Source organism: Halichoerus grypus, chromosome 8 (assembly GCF_964656455.1).
Source record: "Halichoerus grypus chromosome 8, mHalGry1.hap1.1, whole genome shotgun sequence".
In the NCBI taxonomy this organism is placed as follows: domain Eukaryota; kingdom Metazoa; phylum Chordata; class Mammalia; order Carnivora; family Phocidae; genus Halichoerus; species Halichoerus grypus.
This window is the reverse complement of record NC_135719.1, coordinates 34,070,153-34,092,815: the sequence shown is the minus strand read 5'-3', so window position 1 is coordinate 34,092,815 and position 22,663 is coordinate 34,070,153. Positions and strand designations below refer to the sequence as shown.

Here is a 22,663-nt window from a genome sequence, read left to right as displayed (position 1 = left end):
GTTCCTTGGAAGGCTGGGGGAAAAAGGAATGGTAAACTTTGGAGTTTGGGACCTGTTGGAAATAATTCAGCTTTAATTTAAATATAAATGTTCTTTCATCAGTTTTGGACATTATATATATGAAAATTTTATAGAGCTATCTTGATATTAAAAAGGATAAGAGAGACAGAAAGACTGAGCAAGAGAAAGAATTGGGTTCAATTCTCAATTCTTTGTCAAAATAGAATGTAAGTCACAGTAGAGCAGAGACTTTTGGGTTTTTTTCCCTGCAATATCTCTAGCCATGGAATAGTGTTGAGCACATTAGGTAAATGCTCAAAAACATGTATTAAAAGAATCGACTATAGCAAATCCCTTTACTACTCAGGCTTTAGTTTCTTCACATGTAAAATGAAGTTTTAGACACGGTTACCTCCAAAGTTATTTTTTAACTTTACAAGTCTAGAAATTTATTATAATTTTAATGTCCAATGAGTTATTTTTTAGGTTTTAAAATTTATCTTATTTTCTGATATGATATATAAGAAAGGATGGAGCCATTATTAAAGGTGATAAAGTACACGAAATAAATAGATTTAAGGATCACAGGTTAAATCTCTGGAGATTTGAAGATCTCAGGAAGTCAATACTAAGTAATGGCAAAATGGAAGTAAAAAAAATATTGTAATCTTTGAGTGACAAAATAATAGTGAAGCCAACTCTCTGAGGTGGGTACTCTACATAGGTGGTACAGGAACAGTCTGCTTTAAATATCTGAGGTAGGAGGGACACTGAAAACTAGCCCTCTTCCATAGAATGAAAACGGTCAAGGATTTAAGAATACTTTAATCTGAGAAAGAGTTGAAGGAACTAGATATACTGGAAAAGAGAATATGAAGGGGGCTTGGTACATGATGAGAGAAATATTTCCATATTGCTGCAAGGAATAGAAATGGGACCTATAAGTACAAGTGGGATTTTTAACTCAATGAAAGGGAGGACAATCAGAGCTCATGATGGAATGCTTTATCAGCCAGCTAACTCTTGAATCCTGTACATGTCTAGTTTGAGATTAGAGCATTGATAAAATGATGATGTGTTTGATGGCCACAATCTGGGTATTTCTTTTTTTTTTTTTTCCTTCAGTACATGCCCTCTTTAATACCCATCACCCAGCTAACCCATTCCCCCACCCCCTTCCCCTCTAGAACACTCAGTTTGTTTCTCAGATTCCATAGTCTCTCATGGTTCGTTCCCCCTCCAATTTCCCCCCCACTTCATTTTTCCCTTCCTACTATCTTCTTCTTTTTTTTTTTTAAAGATATAATGTATTACTTGTTTCAGAGGTACAGGTCTGTGATTCATCAGTCTTACACAATTCACATCGCTCACCATACCACATACCCTCCCCAATGTCTATCACCCAGCCACCCCATCCCTCCAGCCCCCAAAACCCCAGAAACCCTCAGTTTGTTTCCTGAGATTAATTATTACTCATATTAGTGAAATCATATGATACATGTCTTTCTCTGATTGATTTATTTTGCTCAGCATAATATCTTCCAGTTCCAACCACGTTGTTGGAAATGGCAAGATTTCAGGGTTTTTTGATGGCTACATATATTCCATTGTATAAATACACCACATCTTCTTTATCCATTCATCTGTCAATGGACATCTTGGCTCTTTCCATAGTTTGGCTATTGTGGACATTGCTGCTATAAACATCGGGGTGCACGTACCCCTTCAGATCCCTACATTTGTATCTTTGGGGTAAATACCCAGTAGTGCAATGACTGGGTCGTATGGTAGCTCTATTTTCAACTTTTTGAGGAACTTCCATACTGTTTTCCAGAGTGGCTGCACCAGCTTGCATTCCCACCAACAGTGTAGGAGGGTTCCCCTTTCTCTGCATCCCTGCCAACATCTGTTGTTTCCTGACTTGTTAATTTTAGCCGTTCTGACTGGTGTGAGGTGGTACCTCATTGAGGTTTTGATTTGGATTTCCCTGATGCTGAGCGATGTTGAGCACTTTTTCATGTGTCTGTGGGCCATTTGGATGTCTTCTTTGGAAAAATGTCTGTTCAAGTCTTCTGCCCATTTCTTGATTGGATTAATTGTTCTTTGTATGTTGAGTTTAAGAAGTTCTTTATAGATTTTGATACTAGCCCTTTATCTGATACGTCATTTGCAAATATCTTCTCCCATTCTGTCAGTTATCTTTTGGTTTTGTTGACTGTTTCTTTTGCTGTGCAAAAGCTTATTATCTTGATGAAGTCCCAATAGTTCATTTTTGCCCTTGCTTCCCTTCCCTTTGGTGATGTGTCTAGGAAGAAGTTGCTGCAGCTGAGTTTGAAGAGGTTGCTGCCTGTGTTCTCCTTGAGGATTTTGATGGACTCCTGTCTCACATTTAGATCTTTCAACCATTTTGAGTCTATTTTTGTGTGTGGTGTAAGGAAATGGTCTAGTTTCATTCTTCTGCATGTGACTATCTAATTTTACCAACACCATTTGTTGAAGAGACTGTCTTTTTTCCCATGGACATTCTTTCCTACTTTGTCGAAGATGAGTTGACCATAGAGTTGAGGGTCCATTTCTGGGCTCTCTATTCTGTTCCATTGACCTATGTGGGGTTTTTTTGTGCCAGTACCATACTGTCTTGATGATGACAGCTTTGTAAGACAGCTGGAAGTCCGGAATTGTGATGCCATCAGCTTTGGTTTTCTTTTTCAACATTCCTCTGTCTATTCAGGCACTTTTCTGGTTCCATACAAATTTTAGGATTATTTGTTCCATTTCTATGAAAAAAGTTGACAGTATTTTGATAGGGATTGCATTAAATGTGTAGATTGCTCTAGGTAGCATTGACATCTTCAGAATATTTGTTCTTCCAAACCATGAGCATGGAACGTTTTTCCATTTCTTTGTGATTTCCTCAAATTCTTTCATGAGTATTTTATAGTTTTCTGAGTACAGATTCTTTGCCTCTTTGGTTAGATTTATTCCTCGGTATCTTATGGTTTTGGGTGCAGTTGTAAATGGGATCGACTCCTTCATTTCTCTTTCTTCTATCTTGTTGTTGGTGTATAGGAGTGCCACTGATTTCTGTTCATTGATTTTATATCCTGCCACTTGACTGAATTCCTGTATGAGTTCTAGCAGTTTTGGGGTGGAGTCTTTTGGGTTTTCCACATAAGGTATCATATCATCTGCAAAGAGTGAGAGCTTGACTTCTTCTTTGCCGATTCGGATGCCTTTGATTTCTTTTTGTTGTCTGATTGTTGTGGCTAGGACTTCTAATACTATGTTGAATAGCAGTGGTGATAGTAGACATCCCTGCCGCATTCCTGACCTTAGTGGGAAAGCTCTCAGTTTTTCCCCATTGAGAATGATATTTGCTGTGGGTTTTTCATAGATGGCTTTTATGATGTTGAGGTATGTGCCCTCTATTCTTATACTCTGAAGAGTTTTGATCAAGAAAGGATGCTGTACTTTGTCAAATGCTTTTTCTGCATCTATTGAGAGGATCATATGATTCTTGTTCTTTCTTTTATTAATGTATTGTATCACATTGATTGATTTGCGGATGTTGAACCAACCTTGCAGCCCAGGGATCAATCCCACTTGGTCCTGGTGAATAATCCTTTTAATGTACTGTTGCACCCTATTGGCTAGTATTTTGGTGAGAATTTTGGCATCCATGTTCATCAAGCATATTGGTCTGTAATTCTCTTTTTTGATGGGGTCTTTGGTTTTGGGATCAAGGTAATGGTGGCCTCATAAAACGAGTTTGGAGGTTTTGCTTCCATTTCTATTTTTTGGAACAGTTTCAGAAGAATAGGTATTAATTCTTCTTTAAATGTTTGGTAGAATTCCCTTGGGAAGCCATCTGGCCCTGGGGTTTTGTTTGTTGGGAGATTTTTGATGACTGCTTCAATTTCCTTAGTGGTTATAGGTCTGTTCAGGTTTTCTATTTCTTCCTGGTTCAGTTTTGGTAGTTGATACATCTCTAGGAATGCATCCATTTCTTCCAGGTTATCTAATTTGCTGGCATAGAGTGCTCATAATATGTTCTTATAATTGTTTGTATTTCTTTGGTGTTGGTTGTGATCTCTCTTCTTTCATTCATGATTTTGTTGATTTGGGTTGTTTCTCTTTTCTTTTTGATAAGTTTGGCCTGGGGTTTATCAATCTTATTAATTCTTTCAAAGAACCAGCTCCTAGTCTTGTCGATCTGTTCTACTGTTCTTTTGGTTTATATTTCATAGATTTCTGCTCTGATCTTTATTATTTCTCTTCTCCTCCTCAGTTTAGGCTTTATTTGCTGTTCTTTCTCCAGCTCTTTAGGTGTAGGGTTAGGTTGTGTATTTGAGACCTTTCTTGTTTCTTGAGAAAGGCTTGTATTGCTATATCATTTCCTCTTAGAACCACCTTTGCTGCATCCCAAAGATTTTGAACAGTTGTGTTTTCATTTTCATTTGTTTCCATGAATTTTTTTTAATTCTTCTTATTTTCCTGGTTGACCCATTTATTGTTTAGTAGGATGCTCTTTAGCCTCCATGTGTTTGAGTTCTTTCCGAATTTTTCTCTTGTGATTCAGTTCTAGTTTCAAAGCATTGTGGTCTGAAAATATGTAGGGAATGATCCCAATCTTTTAGTACCGGTTGAGACCTGATTTGTGACCTAGGATGTGATCGATTCTGGAGAATGTTCCATGGGCACTAGAGAAGAATGTCTATTCTGTTGCTTTGGGATGGAATGTTTTGACTGTATCTGTGAAGTCCATTTGGTCCAGTGTGTCATTTGAAGTCTTTATTTCCTTATCTTCTGATAATAGCCATTCTCATAGGTATGAGGTGATATCTCATTGTGGTTTTGATTCATATTTCCCTAGTAATTAATGATGTTAGCCACCTTTTTATTTATCTTCTGGCCATCTGTATGTCTTGTTTGGGAAAGTGTCTATTCAGATCCTCTGCCTTTTTTAGTTGTTTGTTTGTTTGTTTGAGTTATATAAATTTTTAATTTTTTTATATTAACCCCTTATCAGATATATTATTTGCAAATATTTTCTCCCATTTGGTAGTTGTCTTTTTCGTTTTGTTGATGGTTTCCTTTGCTGTGCAGAAGCTTTTAATTTTTTTAATTTTTTGAAAGATTTTATTTATTTATTTGAGAGAGAGAGAGAGAGCATGAGCAGGGAGCAGAGGGAGAAGCAGGCTCTCCACTGAGCAGGGAGCCCCATGAGGGGCTCGATCCCAGGACCCTGGGATCATGACCTGAGCCAAAAGCAGATACTTAACCAACTGAACCACCCAAGTACTCCTGTGTGGAAGCTTTTTAGTTTGATATAGTCTCATTTTTCATTTTTTTGCTTTTGTTGTCAAGTCCACAAAGTCATCCCAAGGCTGCTGTCAAGAGCTTATTGTCTGTTTTCCTCTAGAAGTTTTGTGGTTCTTATGTTCAAGTCTTTAATCCATTTTGAATTAATTTTTGTTCATGGTGTAAGAAAATGGTCCAGTTTAATTCTTTTGCATGCAGCTGTCCAGTTTTCCAACACCATTTATTGAGGAGACTGTCCTTTCCCCAATGTGTATGCTTAGCTCATTGGTGGTAAACTAATTGGCCATATATACATGGGTTTATTTCTGGACTCTCTATTCTGTTCCATTAATCTGTGTGTCTGTTTTATGCCAACACTCTTTTGATTACTATTGCTTTGTAATATAGTTTGATTAGGAAGTGTTATTACTGCAGTTTTGTCCTTCTTTCTCAAGATTGTTTTTGGATATTTGGGGTCTTTGTGGTTGCATACAAATTTTAGGATTGTTAGTTCTATTTCTGTGAAAAATGACATTGGAATTTTGATAGGGATTGCATTGAATCTGTAGATTGCTTTGGGAGTATGAATATTTTAATAATATTAGTTCTTCTAAACCATGAGCACAGGCTATCCTTACTTTTATTTGTGTCTTTTTCAATTTCTTTCATCAATGTCTTACAGTTTTCAGTGTACCGGTCTTTCATCTCCTTGGTTAAATTTATTCCTAGGCATTTATTCCTTTTGATGCAAATGTAAATGGGGCATGTATTGAGTCATTTTCTTCTAGTAATTTTTTCTACATTTTCCTTATTTCTCTTTCTGATTATTATTAGTGTATAGAAATGAAACAGATTTTTTATATATTGGTTTTTGTATCCTGCAAGTTTACTAATGTTGTTTAATCTCCACATATGTGTGAAATTTAAAGTTTTGTTTTTGTAATTGATTTCTAGTTTCATATGATTGTAGTCAGAAGAGATGCTTGATATGACTTCAGTCTGTTTAAAGTTATTAATATGTGATCGATCCCATGTAATGTTCCATGTGTGCTTAAGAAGAATATATATTCTCTTGCTTTTGGATAGAATATTCTATATATCTGTTACAATTATTTTTACTGCTTTTGTCTTCTAATCTTCATACTAGCTTTAAAGGGATTAACCCATCACCTTTACATTATATTATTCTGAATTTTACTATATACTTACCTTACCAGTGCGATTTATACTTTCATATGTTTTCCTGTTACAAATTAGTAACATTTCTTTTTTTTAATTAAATATTTTATTTATTCATTTAAGGCAGAGAGATAACAGAGAGAGAGAGAGAGCATGAGCAGGGGGAGAGGCAGAGGAAGAGAGAGAAGCAGACTCCCCACTGAGCTGGGAGTCTGACACAGGGCTCAGTCCCAGGACCCAGAAATCATGACCTGAGCTGAAGGCAGACGCTTAACCATCTGAGCTACCCAGGAACCCCAAATTAGTAACATTTCATTACAGCTTTCATTACAGCTTGGAAAAATACCTTTAACATTTCTTTTAAGACTGACCTAATGATAATGAACTCCTTTAGCTTGTGTTTGCCTGGAAAACTATATCTCCTTCAGTTATGAGGGATAACTTTGCTGGGTGGAGTATTCTTGGTTAGAAGTTTTTTTTTCTTTTAGCACTTTTGTGCCACTGCTTTCTGGCCTGAAACTTTTCTGCTGAAAAATATGTTTATAGTCTTATGGTGGTTTTCTTGTATGTAGCAAGTTGTTTTTCCCTTGCAACTTTTAAGATTATGTCCTTGTCTTTAATTTTTGACACTTTATAATGTTTCTTGATGTGGTTCTCTTTGAGTTCATCTTATTCGGTACTTTCTGGACCTAGATATCTGTTTCCTTCCCCAGGGCAGGGAAGTTTCAGCCATTATTTCTTCAAATAAGTTTTCTGCCCTTTTATCTCTCTCCTCCTTCTGGGTGCTTTGTAATGTGAATGTTGGTCTGCTTGATGTTTTCTCATAAGTTTTTTAAGCTATCTTCACTTTTTCCCATTCCTTTCTCTTTTTCTATTCTGATTGGGTGAGTTCCATTGCCCTATTTTCAAGTTACTGATCTTTTCTTCTGCTCCATCTTGTCTGTTCTTCAACCCTCTACTGTGTTGTTTAGTGCGGTTGTTTTATTCTTCAGCTCTATGACTTCTGTTTAATACTTTCTTATATTTTCTAGCTCTTTGTTGAAATTCTCATTTTGTTCATCCATTCTTCTCTCAAGCTCAGTGACCATCTTTATGATTCATTGTTTTGAACACTTTATTGGTTAAATAATTTACCTTCATTTCAGTAAGTTTGAAAAGCCAACTTAGTTTTGTTGACTGTTTCCTTTGCTGTGCAGAAGCTTTTTATCTTGATGAAGTCCCAAAAGTTCATTTTTGCTTTTGTTTCACTTGCCTTTGGAGATGTATCTTGAAAGAAGTTGCTGTGGCTGATGTCGAAGAGGTTACTGCTTATGTTCTCCTCTAGGATTTTGACAGATTCCTGTCTCACATTGAAGTCTTTCATCCATTTTGAGTTTATCTTTGTGTATGGTGTAAGAAAGTGGTCAGTTTCATTCTTTTGCATATAGTTGACCAGTTTTCCCAACACCATTTGTTGAAGACAGTATGTTTTTCCCAGTGGTTACTCTTTTCTGCTTTGTCAAACATTAATTGACCATATAATTGTGAGTTTATTTCTGGGTTTTCTATTCTGTTCCACTGACCCATGTGTCTATTTTTGTTCCAGTACCAAACTGCTTTGATTACTGCAGTTTTGTAATATAACTTGAGGTCAGAATTGTGTCACCTCAGCTTTGCTTTTCTTTTTTCAAGATTGATTTGACTAGAGGGTCTTGAGATCCTGTTCTTTTTTCTATGTGTTTGAACAATTAATTTATTTTGTCCTTATTTTGGATTATTAGTTCACTAAATATAGAATTCTAGTGTATTAAGATGTCAAAATGGAAACAAAGACTTAGGCTTCAAAATATCAGAAATGAGACTTACTTATAACATTGAATATTGGGATGCCTGGGTGGCTCAGTTGGTTAAGTGTTAAGCCAGGGAGGGAGAAGAACCAATTTTATCAACACCTTGATCTTGGACTTCCAGCCTCTAGAACTGTGAGAGAATAAATTTTTGGTGTTTAAGCAACCCAGTTTGGGACTGTGTTATGGCAGCCCTAGCAAATGAATACAGACATACTGACTTCAAAGGACCATCCAGAGGTGATGCTAGGCAGTGTGTTGATGGAGCCTTAGGACTGTGGACCTCAATAGAATCTACCTGCAGGGGGTAGCTGATTAAAACCATATAGGTTTCTAAAGGATGAGGAACAGAGAAAGAGGAAAGAAGTTCTGAAGATAAAACATTGAGGATCTACTTTAATAATTTATTTATTCCATCTTTAATATATTAATACATTTTAGTATTGTAGTAGATGGTGAGATATATTTTAATGCAGAAATCAATGACATAGTTGGGGCGCCTGGGTGGCTCAGTCGTTAAGCGTCTGCCTTCGGCTCAGGTCATGATCCCAGGGTCCTGGGATCGAGCCCCACATGGGGCTCCCTGCTCAGCGGGAAGCCTGCTTCTCCCTCTCCCACTCCCCCTGCTTGTGTTCCTGCTCTCGCTATCTCTCTCTCTGTCAAATAAATAAATAAAATCTTTAAAAAAAAAAAAAAAAAAAGAAATCAATGACATAGAGAAGTCATTCAAGGACTAGGACAGCCAGGACAGCAGAGTCCCTGTAATTGTAAGAAAGGAGAGCATGTAATAAAAGGAGAGGTTCAGCAAAGGAACTATGGAAGGTGAAGAAGAGAAAAAGTTCTGACTGTGGGGCCACATTCAAGCTGACATATTACACATGTGAAGGGAGTTAATCCTGCTGCAGTGAACCAAAGAACAAGTGCAGATCAGTATCCAGGTTAGCATAAGATCAAGGTTATCAATCCCTGGGTACAGAAATAAATACCATTAAGAATACCCTGACCTTATTAATGAGGAGGCCCAACTTCTTATTAATGAATAATGCAAAGGAAAAAAAATAACTTACAGAAGTGATGGCAAGGAAGATAGTGGCATAGGAAGATCCTGAGCTTAATTCCTCTGATGGGCACAACAAACCTGCAACTACCTATGGAATAATTAATTCCCTGTGAAGGGAACCTAGAAACTGGATGAACAGAGCCACAACAAGGGACAGCACTTAAACATGTAGAAGAGGCAGAGATATGGTCTTACTAAGGAAGAAATTACACCCCAGGGACAGCACTCCATGGTCAGGAGAGATCTCAAAGATATGAATTTTTTTCCCAAGCAGCAAGAGATTTGAGCTCCACATCAGGCACCCCGACCCTTAGATCCTGCACAGGAGAGATGAGCCCTCAAAACACCTGGCTTTGAAAACCAACAAGTATATCCAGAAAAAAACTATAGAGCTGTGGTGAAAGAAAAACCCACTCTTAAAGGGTTTACATGCAAACACACTTGTCCCAGAAATCAGCACAAAAACACCAGATAGAAATGTTCATAGACCATAGGTGAAGGAGATCCACTTATTAATTTTGGAGCGCTTGCCAGAGAGGCAGGAGGCAACTGGGCCTCAACTCAGGGACTGTGACACTGATAGCAGCCATTTTTTCCTAACTTGTTCTGCTGTGCTGATCCCAGCACTGGAGGGCAACGTATTGGAATCCTGCCTCTAGACTGCTAATGCCAGGAAGAACATCTCATGGGAGCCCCACACAACATTGTGCCTCAGTGGGGCCTCACAGCTGACAGGAAGATAACTCCGCCCACCAGCATGCCCATAACAGGTGCTGCTGCTGGGCCTTACAACCACCTGTGCCAAGAACCAGCCCCACCCACCAGTGCACCTGAAACAGTCATGGACTAACATTCTTATTATAGGGGTCCCAGATGGAGAAGAAAGAAAGGGACAGAAAATTTATTTGAAGAATAATAGCTGAAAACTTACCTAATCTGGGGAAGGAAAAGAGTCACCCATATCAAGGAAGTACAGAGTCCCAAACAAGATAACACAAAGAGATCCAGAACCCATTATTATTAAAATGGCAAAAATTAAAGATAAAGAAATAATGTTAAAAGCAGCAAGAGAAAAGCAATTAGTTACATATAAGGGGACCTCCATAGACTATGAGCTAATTTTTCAGCACAAACTGTACAGGACAGAAGGGCATGACATGATATATTCTAAGTGCTGAAAGGAGAAAAAAAAAAAATAACAAAAACATACAACCAAAATACTCTACCTAACAAGGATATCATTAGAATTGAAGGGGATATAAAGAGTTTCCCAGACAACCAAAAACTAAAGGAGTTCATCACCACTAAACTAGCTTTATAAGAAATATTAAAGGGATTTCTTTAAGCAGAAAAAGAAAGGCCATAAATAGAAATAAGAAAATGTGTGATGGGGAAAAAATCTCACTGGTAAAGGCAAACATATAGTAGAGGCAACAGATCAAACACTTAATAAAAACTAGTATTTTGTTAAAAGACCAAAAGTAGTAAAATCAAGTATATCTATAATAATTAAGGGATACACAAAATAAAAAGATGTGAAATATGACATCAAAAACATGAAATGTGGGGGAAAGTAAAAATATAGTTCTTTTAGAATGGATTTGAACTTAGGTGACCAGCAACTAAAAATATAGTGCTATGCAGATAGGTTATAATATATGAACTCGTGATAACCACAAAGAAAAAACCTGTAAGACACACAAGAAATAAACAGAAAAGAATACAAACTTAACACTAAAGAAAGTCATCAAATCATAGGGATGAGAGAGAGAGAGAGAAGAAAAGAGCAGAAAAAAGCCACAAAGCCACCAAAAAACAATTTTTAAAAATGGCAATAAGTACATGACTATCAATAATTATTATTTTTTCTTTTTTTAAATTTGAATTCAATTAGCCAACGTATAGTACATTATCAGTTCAGATGTAGGGTTCAGTTAATCATCAGTTGTGTATAATACCCAGTGCTCATCACATCACGTGCCTTCCTTAATGCCCATCACCCAGTAACCATATCACCCCACCCACCTGCATTCCAGCAACTCTCAGTTTGTTTCCTATAGTTAAGAGTCTCTCATGGTTTGTCTCCTTCTCTCATTTCTTCCCATTCAGATTTCCCTCCCTTCCCCTATGATTCTCTGCACTGTTTCTTATATTCCACATATGACTGAAACCATACGATAATTGTCTTTCTCTGATTGACTTATTTCCCTCAGTATAATACCTTCCAGTTCCATCCACATCAATATAAATGGTAAGATTTCATCCTTTTTGATGGCTGAGTAATACTCATATATATATATAAATATATATATCACTTCTTTATCCATTCATCTGGTGATGTATATCTGGGCTCTTCCATAGTTTGGCTATTGTGGACATTGCTGCTATAAACATTGGGGTACAGGTGCCCCTTTGGATCACTACATTTGTATCTTTGGGGTAAATATCTAGTAGTGCAATTAGTGGGTCATAGGGTAGCTCTATTCTTAACATTTTGAGAAACCTCCATACTGTTTTCCAGAGTGGCTGAACCAGCTTGCATTCCCACCAACAATGTTAAGAGGATATATTTAATAGCTAAAATTAACAAGTCAGGAAACACTTATTATAGGGGTCCCAGATGGAGACCAAATGGTGGTCCTCGACAACATTTGGTGTTTCCTGACTTGTTAATTTTAGCTATTCTAACTCGTGTGAGGTGGTATCTCATTGTGGTTTTGATTTGTATTTTCCTGATGCCAAGTGGTGAATACCATTTTTTCTTTCTTTCTTTTCTTTTTATTTTATTACGTTATGATAATCACCATACATTACATCATTAGTTTTTGATGTAGTGTTCCATGATTCATTGTTTATGTATAACACCCAGTGTTCCATTCAGTATGTGCCCTCTTTAATACCCATACATACAATGTATTATTTGTTTCAGAGGTACAGGTCTGTGATTCAACAGTATTACACAATTCACAGCGCTCACCATAGCACATACCCTCCCCAATGTCTATCACTCAGCCACCTCATCCCTCCCACCCATCACTACTTCAGCAACCCTCAGTTTGTTTCCTGAGATTAAGAATTCCTCATATCAGTGAGATCATATGATACATGTTTTTCTCTGATTGACTTATTTCACTAGGCATAATACCCTCCAGTTCCATCCACATCATTGCAAATGGCAAGATTTCGGGGTTTTTTTGATGGCTGCATAATATTCCATTGCATATATATACCACTGCATAATATTCTATTGCATATATATACCACATCTTCTTTTTTTTTTATTATTATGTTATGTTAATCACCATGCATTGCATCATTAGTTTTTGATGTAGTTTTCCATGATTCATTGTTTGTGTATAACACCCTATGCTCCATGCAGACCGTGCCCTCTTTAATACCCATCACCAGGCTAACCCATCTCCCCACCACCCTCCCCTCTAGAACCCTCAGTTTGTTTTTCAGAGCCCATTGTCTCTCATGGTTCGTCTCCCCCTCCAAATCCCCCCTCTCATTCTTCCTCTTCTGCTATCTTCTTCTTCTTCTTCTTCTTTTTTTTTTTTTTAACATATATTGTCTTATTTGTTTCAGAGGTACAGGTCTGTGATTCAACAGTATTACACAATTCACAGCACTCACCATAGCACATACCCTCCCCAATGTCTATCACCCAGACACCCCATCCCTCCCACCCCCCACGACTCCAGCAACCCTCCGTTTGTTTCCTGAGATTAAGAATTCCTCATATCAGTGAGGTCATATGATACATGTCTTTCTCTGACTGACTTATTTCGCTCAGCATGACACCCTCCAGTTCCATCCACGTCATTGCTAATGGCAAGATCTCATTCCTTTTGATGGCTGCGTAATATTCCATTATATATATATACCACCTCTTCTTTATCCATTCATCTGTCGTTGGACATCTTGGCTCTTTCCACAGTTTGGCTATTGTGGACATTGCTGCTATAAACATCAGGTTGCACGTACCCCTTTGGATCCCTACATTTGTATCTTTGGGGTAAATACCCAGTAGTGCAATTGCTGGGTCATAGGGCAGCTCTATTTTCAACTTTTTGAGGAACCTCCATACTGTTTTCCAGAGTGGTGGCACCAGCTTGCATTCCCACCAACAGTGTAGGAGGGTTCCCCTTTCTCTGCATCCTCGCCAACATCTGTCATTTCCTGACTTGTTAATTTTAGCCATTCTCTTTGTCTTTTGATTGGAGCATTTAGCCCCTTTACATTCAGAGTAACTATTGAAAGATATTGAATTTAGTGCCATTACCTGTAAAGTCACTGTTTCTGTAGATTGTCTGTGTTCTTTTCTGATCTATGTTACTTCTGGGTTTTCTGTTTAAAGAATTCCTTTTATTATTTGTCGTATGGTGGTTTAGTGATCACAAATTCTTTTACTTTCTATTTGTCCTGGAAGCTCTTTATTTCTCCTTCCATTCTGAATGACAGCTTTGCTGGATAAACTATTCTTGGCTGCATTTTTTTTTTCATTTAGCACACTGAATGTATCATACTAGTCCTTTTTGGCCTGTCAGGTCTCTGTGGATGGGTCTGCTGCCAGTCTAATGTTTCTAACCTTGTAGGCTAAGGACATCTTGTCTCAGCTGCTTTTAGGATTTCCTTTTATCTCTGAAATTTGCAAACTTCACTAATATATGTTGGGGTGTTGATCTATTTTTATTGATTTTGAGGAGGGTTCTCTGTGCCTCCTGGGCTTGAATGTTTATTTCCTTAAGTTATCAGCTATAATTTGTTCAAATGAATCTTCTGCCCCCCCCCCCCATATTCTGGGACACCAATTATTCTAATATTGTTTCACTTTATGGTATCACTGATATCAAATCCTCCCCTTATGATCCAGTAGTTGTTTTTCTCTATTTTTCTCAGCTTCCTTACTTTCCATCATTTTGTCTTTTATATCAGACTCTCTCTTCTGCCTCATTTACCCTAGCAGTTAGTGCCTCCATTTTAGACTGCATCTCAGTAATAGCATTTTTAGTTTTAGCCTGACTAGATTTTATTTCTTTTATTTCTGCACTAAGGGATTCTCTGGTGCCTTTTATGCTTTTTTCAAGCCCAGCTAGTATGTTTATAATCGTTATTCTGAATTCTAGCTTGGACATCTTACTTATATCCATATCGATTAAATCTAAGGCAGAGAGTATTGCCTCTGGCTCTTTCTTTTTTTGTGAACTTCTCCTCCTAGTCATTTTTTCCAGAAAACAAAGGAGGAAAGAAAGAGAAAGAAAAATAAAGAAAGAAAAAAAAAAGGAAAAAAATCCTAGCAAAAACAGCAATAATAATATCAAGAACAACAACATTGGCTGCTCTTTCCCACTGCCCCTCCCTCTACAGAGTTCCACCTTGCTTTTAGTGGGGAGTGTTTGTTCCCATAAGTAGATATGCTTTGATTTGTTTATGACATTAAGGTGGAAGCTTTTTTTTTTTCTTTAATCAGTAGACTTGGTATATGCTGGGGTTTGTGTTTGTATTCTGAGTGAGAGGCCTGCTGTGCTGGGTCACAAACTGACTTACTCTTAGAAAGATGCTCCTACCAGGTCAGGGGGTGGGGTTTAGTGTAAGGGATTCCAGCTTCCACTAGAGGCACTGTGTTTCTCTCTGTAGTCTGACTGTGCTGGTGGGCAGGAGGAGGGGGTGGTGGTTGAGGAGGTAGACTATGGCATCACCTCATCCCCTTGCCCTTGGCAGCTACTGCTCAGGAGGCCCTCCCAGAAAAACAAGCAGTCTCCTATGGTCCAGGCTCTTGTTAATTCCCTGGCCTAACCAGCATGCCCAGATCCACAGATCTCCTGTATTTTATCTCTGGCCAGTGGCTGGGATTCAAAACTCCAAGTTTTAAAGGGCCTGGTAATATATGCACCCATTCCTCTCCCCAGGTGGGAGGCTCAGGGCATGCCCAGCATTGTTCTGTCCCTGAAAAGCCTTCACACAGTGCACGTGCTGAGGCTAGAATTTATTGTAATGCTCAGTGAAAAGCTGGAGCCAGGCCATCAGCCATCTGCATTTGATTCAGTCCCCTACTCCCCTTTGTCCCAGAAAAGCCATTACAGAGGCTAGACTGCACTGCGGCAGACAGGAAAAATGGTGGCCATGTTATTAGCGATCCACTCCAGTCTTTGTATTGTGCCCAGCCAGTCCCCAAAAAGCAGCTGTAAAGGTGTATGCACAGAGGTTCCAGGATACTGTGGCTCAGAGCAAAGACCTGGGGCCAGGTTATCTGCGATCCACTCCAGCCTTTGCACTGTGTGCAGCCAGTCCCAGAAAAGTGGCTATGAAGATGCACACAGAGAGGTTCAAGCCTATTGTGGCTCACACCAAAATGTTAAGAGTTTTTTCTCCACTCTCTGTGCCCCTCTGAGCCTGCTGCGGGCTCCTCTCAATGGCTCCCCGGCTGTCTCTTTGTCTCCGAAGAGGACAAATATGCTCCTCAAATGCCCTCCAGAAAGGGGAGCAATCCTTCCCTGAGCAACCCAAGGATCCACTCGCCACAGCTTATTGAGGGGTCACAATCTGCTGCAATCTTTCCAACTTTCTACCTCTTCCTGACCTTGCTCTGTGAACTGGGCTTCTGGGTTTCTTCCCCTTCCTGGCCCTGTAGCCCCCCTAATCCCCCAGTTCAGGGCTCCAAACCTTGCTTCTGCCAAATTCACTCACTCCAAATGTGCAGATGGTTTCTGTTCTACTCCGATCCTTTTCCTAGTTGTTCAAAATCATTGAAGGTTGATCTAGTTGTATTCCCAGGATGAGGCACTTTCAGTGTCCCCCTAATATTTCACCATCTCTGAGCCACCCTCAATAATTATTTTAAATGTAAATAGACAATTCTCCAATCACAATACATAGGGTGTCTGAATGAATTAAAAAATAAAAAAGACCCATATATATGCCACCTACAAAAGACTCACTTCAGAAATAAGACAAACACAGTCTGAAAATGAAGGGATAGAAAAAAGATATTCCATGCAAATAGAAATGAAAAGAAAGCTGAGGTAGCAATACTTATATCAGACAAAATAGACTTTAAAACAAAGGCTGTACAAGAGACAGAGAAGGGCATTACATAATGATAAATGGTTCAATCCAACTAGAAGATGTAACACTTATAAATAATTATGCACCCAACATAGGAACAACTAAGTGTATAAAGCAAATATTAATAGACATAAAATGAGAATTTGATAGGAGTACAATAATAGGGGACTTTAGTACTCCATTTATATCAATGGATGGATCCTCCAGGCAGAAAATCAGTAAGGAAGCAGTGTCAGATGGAGTTAACACATATATAGAACATTCCATCCCCAAATAGCAGAATACACATTCTTTGCAAGTGCACTTGGAACATTTTCCAGGATATATCACATGTTGGGCCACAGAACAAGTCTCAATAACTTTAAGAAGAGTGAAATCATATTAAGCACCTTTTCTATGAAACTAGAAGTCAATTGTTAAAAGAAAAGTGGAAAAAACACAAGCTCATGTGTACTATGCAACATGCTACTAACAATGAATGGGTCAATGAAAAAATCAAAGAGGAATTCAAATAATTCCTGGAGACAAATGAAAATGAAAACACAACATTCCAGTCTATGGGATGCAGTAAAAACAGTTCTATGAGGGAAATTTATAATGATAGAAGCCTACCACAAGACATAAGAAAAACACCAAATAAATAATCTAACTTTACATCTATAGGAACTAAAGAAAGAATGAATAAAGCCCTAAATTAGTAGAAGGAAGAAAATAATAAAGACCAGAGCAGAAATAAATGAAATAGAGACTCAAAAACAAAAACACTAGAAAATATAATTGAAACTAAGAGCTTGTTCTTTGAAAAGATAAACAAATGATAAATCTCTAGCAAGACTCATCAAAAAAAAAGAGAGAGGACCCAAATAAGTAAAATTAGAAATGAAAGAGAAGTTACAACTGATACCACATAAATACAAAGGGTTATAGGAGACTACTATGAAAAATTGTACATCAACAAATTGGACAACCTAGAAGATATAGATAAATTCCTAGAAACATAACTTTCCAAGACTGAATCACAAAGAAATAGAATATCTGAACAGATTACTAGTAATGAAATTGAATCAATAAAAAAATCTCTCAACAAAAGTACAGGAACTCTCTGAGCCACCCTCAATAATTATTTTAAATGTAAATAGACAAATGCCCTCCAGAAAGGGGGTTCCCATATCTACTTATGGGAACAAACACTCCCCACTAAAAGAGACTAAAAGAGACTTGTTCTGTGGCCCAACATGTGATATATCCTGGAAAATGTTCCAAGGTTGCTTCACAGGTGAATCCTACCAAACATTTAAAGAAGAGTTAATACTGATTCTTCTCCAACTATTTCAAAAAAATTAAAGAGGAAAGAACTCTTCCAAACTCATTCTATGATATAAGCATTACCCTAATACCTAAATCAGGCAAAGATACTACCAAAAATTGAAATTACTGGCCAATATCCCTGATGAACTGTGTTGTAAAAATCCTCAACAAAATATTAGGAAACCAAATTCAACATTTAAAGAATCATTCGCAATGATCAAGTGGAATTTATTCCAGGGATGCAAAGATTGCTCAGTATCCACAAATTGACATGATATACCATATTAACAAAATGAAGGATAAAGAAAATGAAAGATAAAAATCATATGATCATCTCAATAGATGCAGAAAAACATTTGACCAAAGTCAACATCCATTTATAATAAGAACTGTCAACCAAGTGGAGATAGAGTGAATGTACCTCAGATAATAAAGGCCATATATGATAAACCCACAACTAACATACTGAATAGTGAAAAACTTGAAACTTTCCCTCTAAGATCAGGAACAAGACAAGGATGTCCACTCTTTGGAATCTTTAGTCAACATAGTATTGAAAGTCCTTGCCATAACAATTAGAAAAAGAAAATAAAACGAGGAAGTAAAACCATCACTATTTGCAGATAATATGATGTTATATATAGAAAACCCTGAACTTTCCACCAAAGAACTATTAGAACTAGTAAGTAAACCAATAAATTTGTAGGATACAAAATCAATACACAGAAATTTGTTGTATTTCTATATACTAAAAATAAGCTATCAGAAATTAAGAGAACAACCCCATTAATAATTGCATCAAAGAAATAAAATACCTTGGAATAAAATTAACCAAGTAGGTAAAAGACCTGTACTTTGAAAAGTATAAGACATTGATGAAAAAAATTGAATATGACACAGATAAATGGAAAGATATACTGTGATCATAGAGTAGAAGAACTAATATTAAAATGTCCATCCTACCCAAAGCAATCTACAAATTCAGTGTAATCTTTATCAAAATACCAATGGTATTTTTCACAGTATTAGAAAAAATAACACTAAAATTTGAATGGAACCACAAAAGACCCCAAATATATAAAGCAATTTTGAGAAAGAAGAACAATGCTGGAGGTATCATATTCCTGGATTTCAAAATATATTACAAAACTATAGTAATCAAATGGTATTGTACTGGCACAAAAACAGACACATAGATCAATGGAACAAAGTGGAGAGCCCAGGAATAAAACCACACTTATATGGTCAATTAATCTAAAGCAAAGGAGGCAAGGATATACAATAGGGGAAAGACAGTCTCTTCAATAAATGGTGCTGGGAAAACTGGGCCACTACATGCAAAAGAATGAAACTGGACCCCTTTTTATACCATTTACTGAAATAAATTCAAAATGGATTAAAGACTCAAATGTAAGACCTGAAGCCTTAAGACTTCTAGAAGAAAACATAGACAAAGATCTTTGACATCTGACATCAATCTCAGCAATATTTTTTTGAATCTGTCTCCTCAACCAAGGATAACAAAAACAAAAATAAAAAAATGGGACTACATCAAACCAAAAGGCTTTTGCACAGTGAAGGAACCATCAACAAAATGAAAAGTCAACCTAGTGAATAGGAGAAGATATTCACAAATGATGTATCCAATAAGGGCTTAACATTCAAAATATGTAAAGAATTCATACAACTTAATATAAAAAAAATCTGATTAAAAAAATGGACTGAGGACCTGAATAGACATTTTCCAGTGAAGACATACAGATGGCCAACAGACAAATGGAGTCACTCATCATCAGGGAAATGCAAATCAAAACCAAGGTGAGATATCACTTCACACCTGTCAGAATGGTATCAAAAAGACAAGAAACAGTAAGTGTTGGTGAGGATGTGGAGAAATGGGAACCACTGTGTACAGTTGGCGGGAATGTAATTTGTTGCAGCCACTGTGGAAAAGTATGAGGGTTCCTCAAAAAATTATAAATAGAACTACCATATGATCTAGCAATTCCACTTCTAGGTATTTATCTGAACACAATGAAAACATTAATTCAAAAAGACCTATGCACCCCTACGTTCATCACAGCTTATTTACAATATCCAATATATGGAAGCAGCCTAAATGTCTATTGATAGACGAATGGATAAAGAAGATGTGAGATATAAATATTATATATATACTATATATATAACATATTCAATGGAATATGTTATATATATATATATGTATATGTATATATATATAACTGAGCCATAAAAAAGAATGAAATCTTGCCATTTGCAACAACATGGATGGACCTAGAGGTCATTATGCTAAATGAAATAAGTCAGACAAAGACAAAAACTATATTATTTCACTTATATGAGGAATAAAAAAACCAAAACAGAAATAGACTCATGGATACAGAAAACAAACTGATGGTTGCCAGAGCAGAGGGATGGGGGGATGAATAAAATAGGTCAAGTGAATTAAGATGTACAATCTCCTACTTATAAAATAAATTAAGACATAGGAATGTAATGTATAGCATTGGGAATATAGGCAATCATATTGTTACAACTTTGTACACTGACAGATGGTAGCCAGACTTATTGTGGTGATCATTTTGCAATGTATATGAATAGCAAATCACAATCTACAATGTTCATTGAAAACAAGCTCTTGGGGGACTTTTTGTAAATAAAGTGATTAAAAAGGAAGGAGCCCGCTCCCCTGGCGCGGCCGCGGTCCCAGCTGCAGTGCGCCGCCTGGGTGGCTGGGCGGTCCATGGGCAGCAGCGAGGGCCACGATGACAGATTACGGCGAGGAACAGCGCAACGAGCTGGAGGCTCTGGAGTCCATTTACCCCGACTCCTTCACAGTATTATCAGAAAATCCACCCAGTTTCACCATTACTGTGACATCTGAGGCTGGAGAAAATGATGAAACTGTCCAGACTACCCTCAAGTTTACATACAGTGAAAAATACCCAGATGAAGCTCCTCTTTATGAAATATTCTCCCAGGAAAATCTAGAAGATAATGATGTCTCAGACATCTTAAAACTATTAGCATTACAGGCAGAAGAAAACCTTGGTATGGTGATGATCTTTACTTTAGTGACAGCTGTGCAAGAAAAACTAAATGAAATAGTAGATCAAATAAAAACTAGAAGAGAAGAAGAAAAGAAACAAAAAGAAAAAGAGGCAGAGGAAGCTGAAAAGCAATTATTTCATGGCACTCCTGTTACAATTGAGAATTTCTTAAGTTGGAAGGCCAAGTTTGATGCAGAACTCTTGGAAATTAAAAAGAAATGAATGAAAGAAGAAGAACAAGCAGGAAAAAATAAATTAAGTGGGAAACAGCTCTTTGAAACAGATCATAATCTTGACACATCTGATATCCAGTTTTTGGAAGATGCTGGAAACAATGTGGAGGTAGATGAATCTCTGTTCCAAGAAATGGATGACTTGGAGCTAGAGGATGATGAGGATGATCCCGACTATAATCTTGCTGACCCAGAGAGTGATTTGACTGACTAGTGGACTATCCCCATCTGCAGAGAGGTGTGACTGCCACAGCATCTGTGGCTGTGCTGACGTGTTGATTTTTCTTTCTTTTTTTCTAAGAAAAAATAATTTTCAGGAGAATATTCTTCTGATAGCTTTCGTCATTGAACTTAATAAACTGACCTTAAAGTTTCAAAAAAAAAAAAAAAAAGGAAGGAAACAGCAGCAATAATCAAAACATAATTGAATGAAATATACCTGAATATTTAAAAAAAACACAGAAACACTGATTTTGGAATGTACACCAAAATATGCTATAGCACAGATAAAATTAACTGAATGATATTCATGCTATGACACAGACTGTCAGTATTTTTAATAACAAAGATAAAGATAATATTTCTATAAGAATCCAAGAACCTTATGCACAAAAATAGAAAACAAAACTAAGAGGACCCCAAACTCCTGAATATTATTAAGTGCCCAATAACAAAGTTTGGATAGGAAATGGCTATGATCCCAGGGTTCTAATTTCAAGTCTGATCAAGTTCCATCTATCTGCTAAAGTTACAGAAATCTTTCTGTCTCTGTTCCTAACTAGTTGTGTGATCTTGGGTAGTTACTTAACCTCTCTGGGCCTTAGTCTTGTTATCTTTAAAAGTAGAGAATACTACTACCTATCATAGTATTTTGTGAGGATTAGCTGAGCTAATGCATATAAATCTGGTTGTCTGATATGTTATCACTCATGGATGTCATCTGCTGTTGTTGTAATTATTAGAATGTCCTCCTATTCTTCATCATCATCAGTGTACAGGTGAGTCACAATTCAGGAACAACAACACTGCTATAATTTCCTGTAAGTGATTATTGAAATATGTATTCCAGAATGAAGCATTTAGGCTATGCAATTTGTGGTGAGAAAATGATTAATCATAAATAGTAAAATCAATTCAATGCATACTTAGAGAAATAAGATAATGTTTATAAATAGACTATTAAATCAAACTGAATCAATAACCAAAATTATCCTAAACAGAAAATATATATTGTAAATAGTAAGAATTTAAGAAATGTAACTTGAGTCTACAATCTCATATTGAATTAATGAAGACCACGGAATGTGTTGAGGTGTTGTGGATAGAAATTAAAACTTCCTGTTTTATTTGTCTTTCATAAGAGTGTCAAAGGATACTGGTTTATTTGTCTTTTGTATTTGAGGTATATGGATTTATCATTTTATTATTAAATACTTAGAAGTAACTATTAGTGGAATCTATTAGTAGAATTTAATTTTTAAATCACTGTATTGATAAAGGCAAGTCAACAAAATTTATATAGCCAAAAGTATAATAAACAACAACAAAAAAGGAAACAAAAATTTAAAAACATGAAACATAAACCAAGATTACATAAGGAGAGCCAAATATAGCATT

The 22,663-nt window shown here is 36.8% G+C and overlaps 1 protein-coding gene and 1 pseudogene across 1 annotated transcript in view; both read left to right on the top strand.

The window, feature by feature from the left end:
• Positions 1-22,663, top strand: part of OCA2 (OCA2 melanosomal transmembrane protein) — a 516,129-nt gene that overhangs the window by 473,158 nt on the left and 20,308 nt on the right. The window lies entirely within an intron of this gene.
• On the top strand, positions 20,446-21,432 carry LOC118529314 (RWD domain-containing protein 1 pseudogene; annotated as a pseudogene).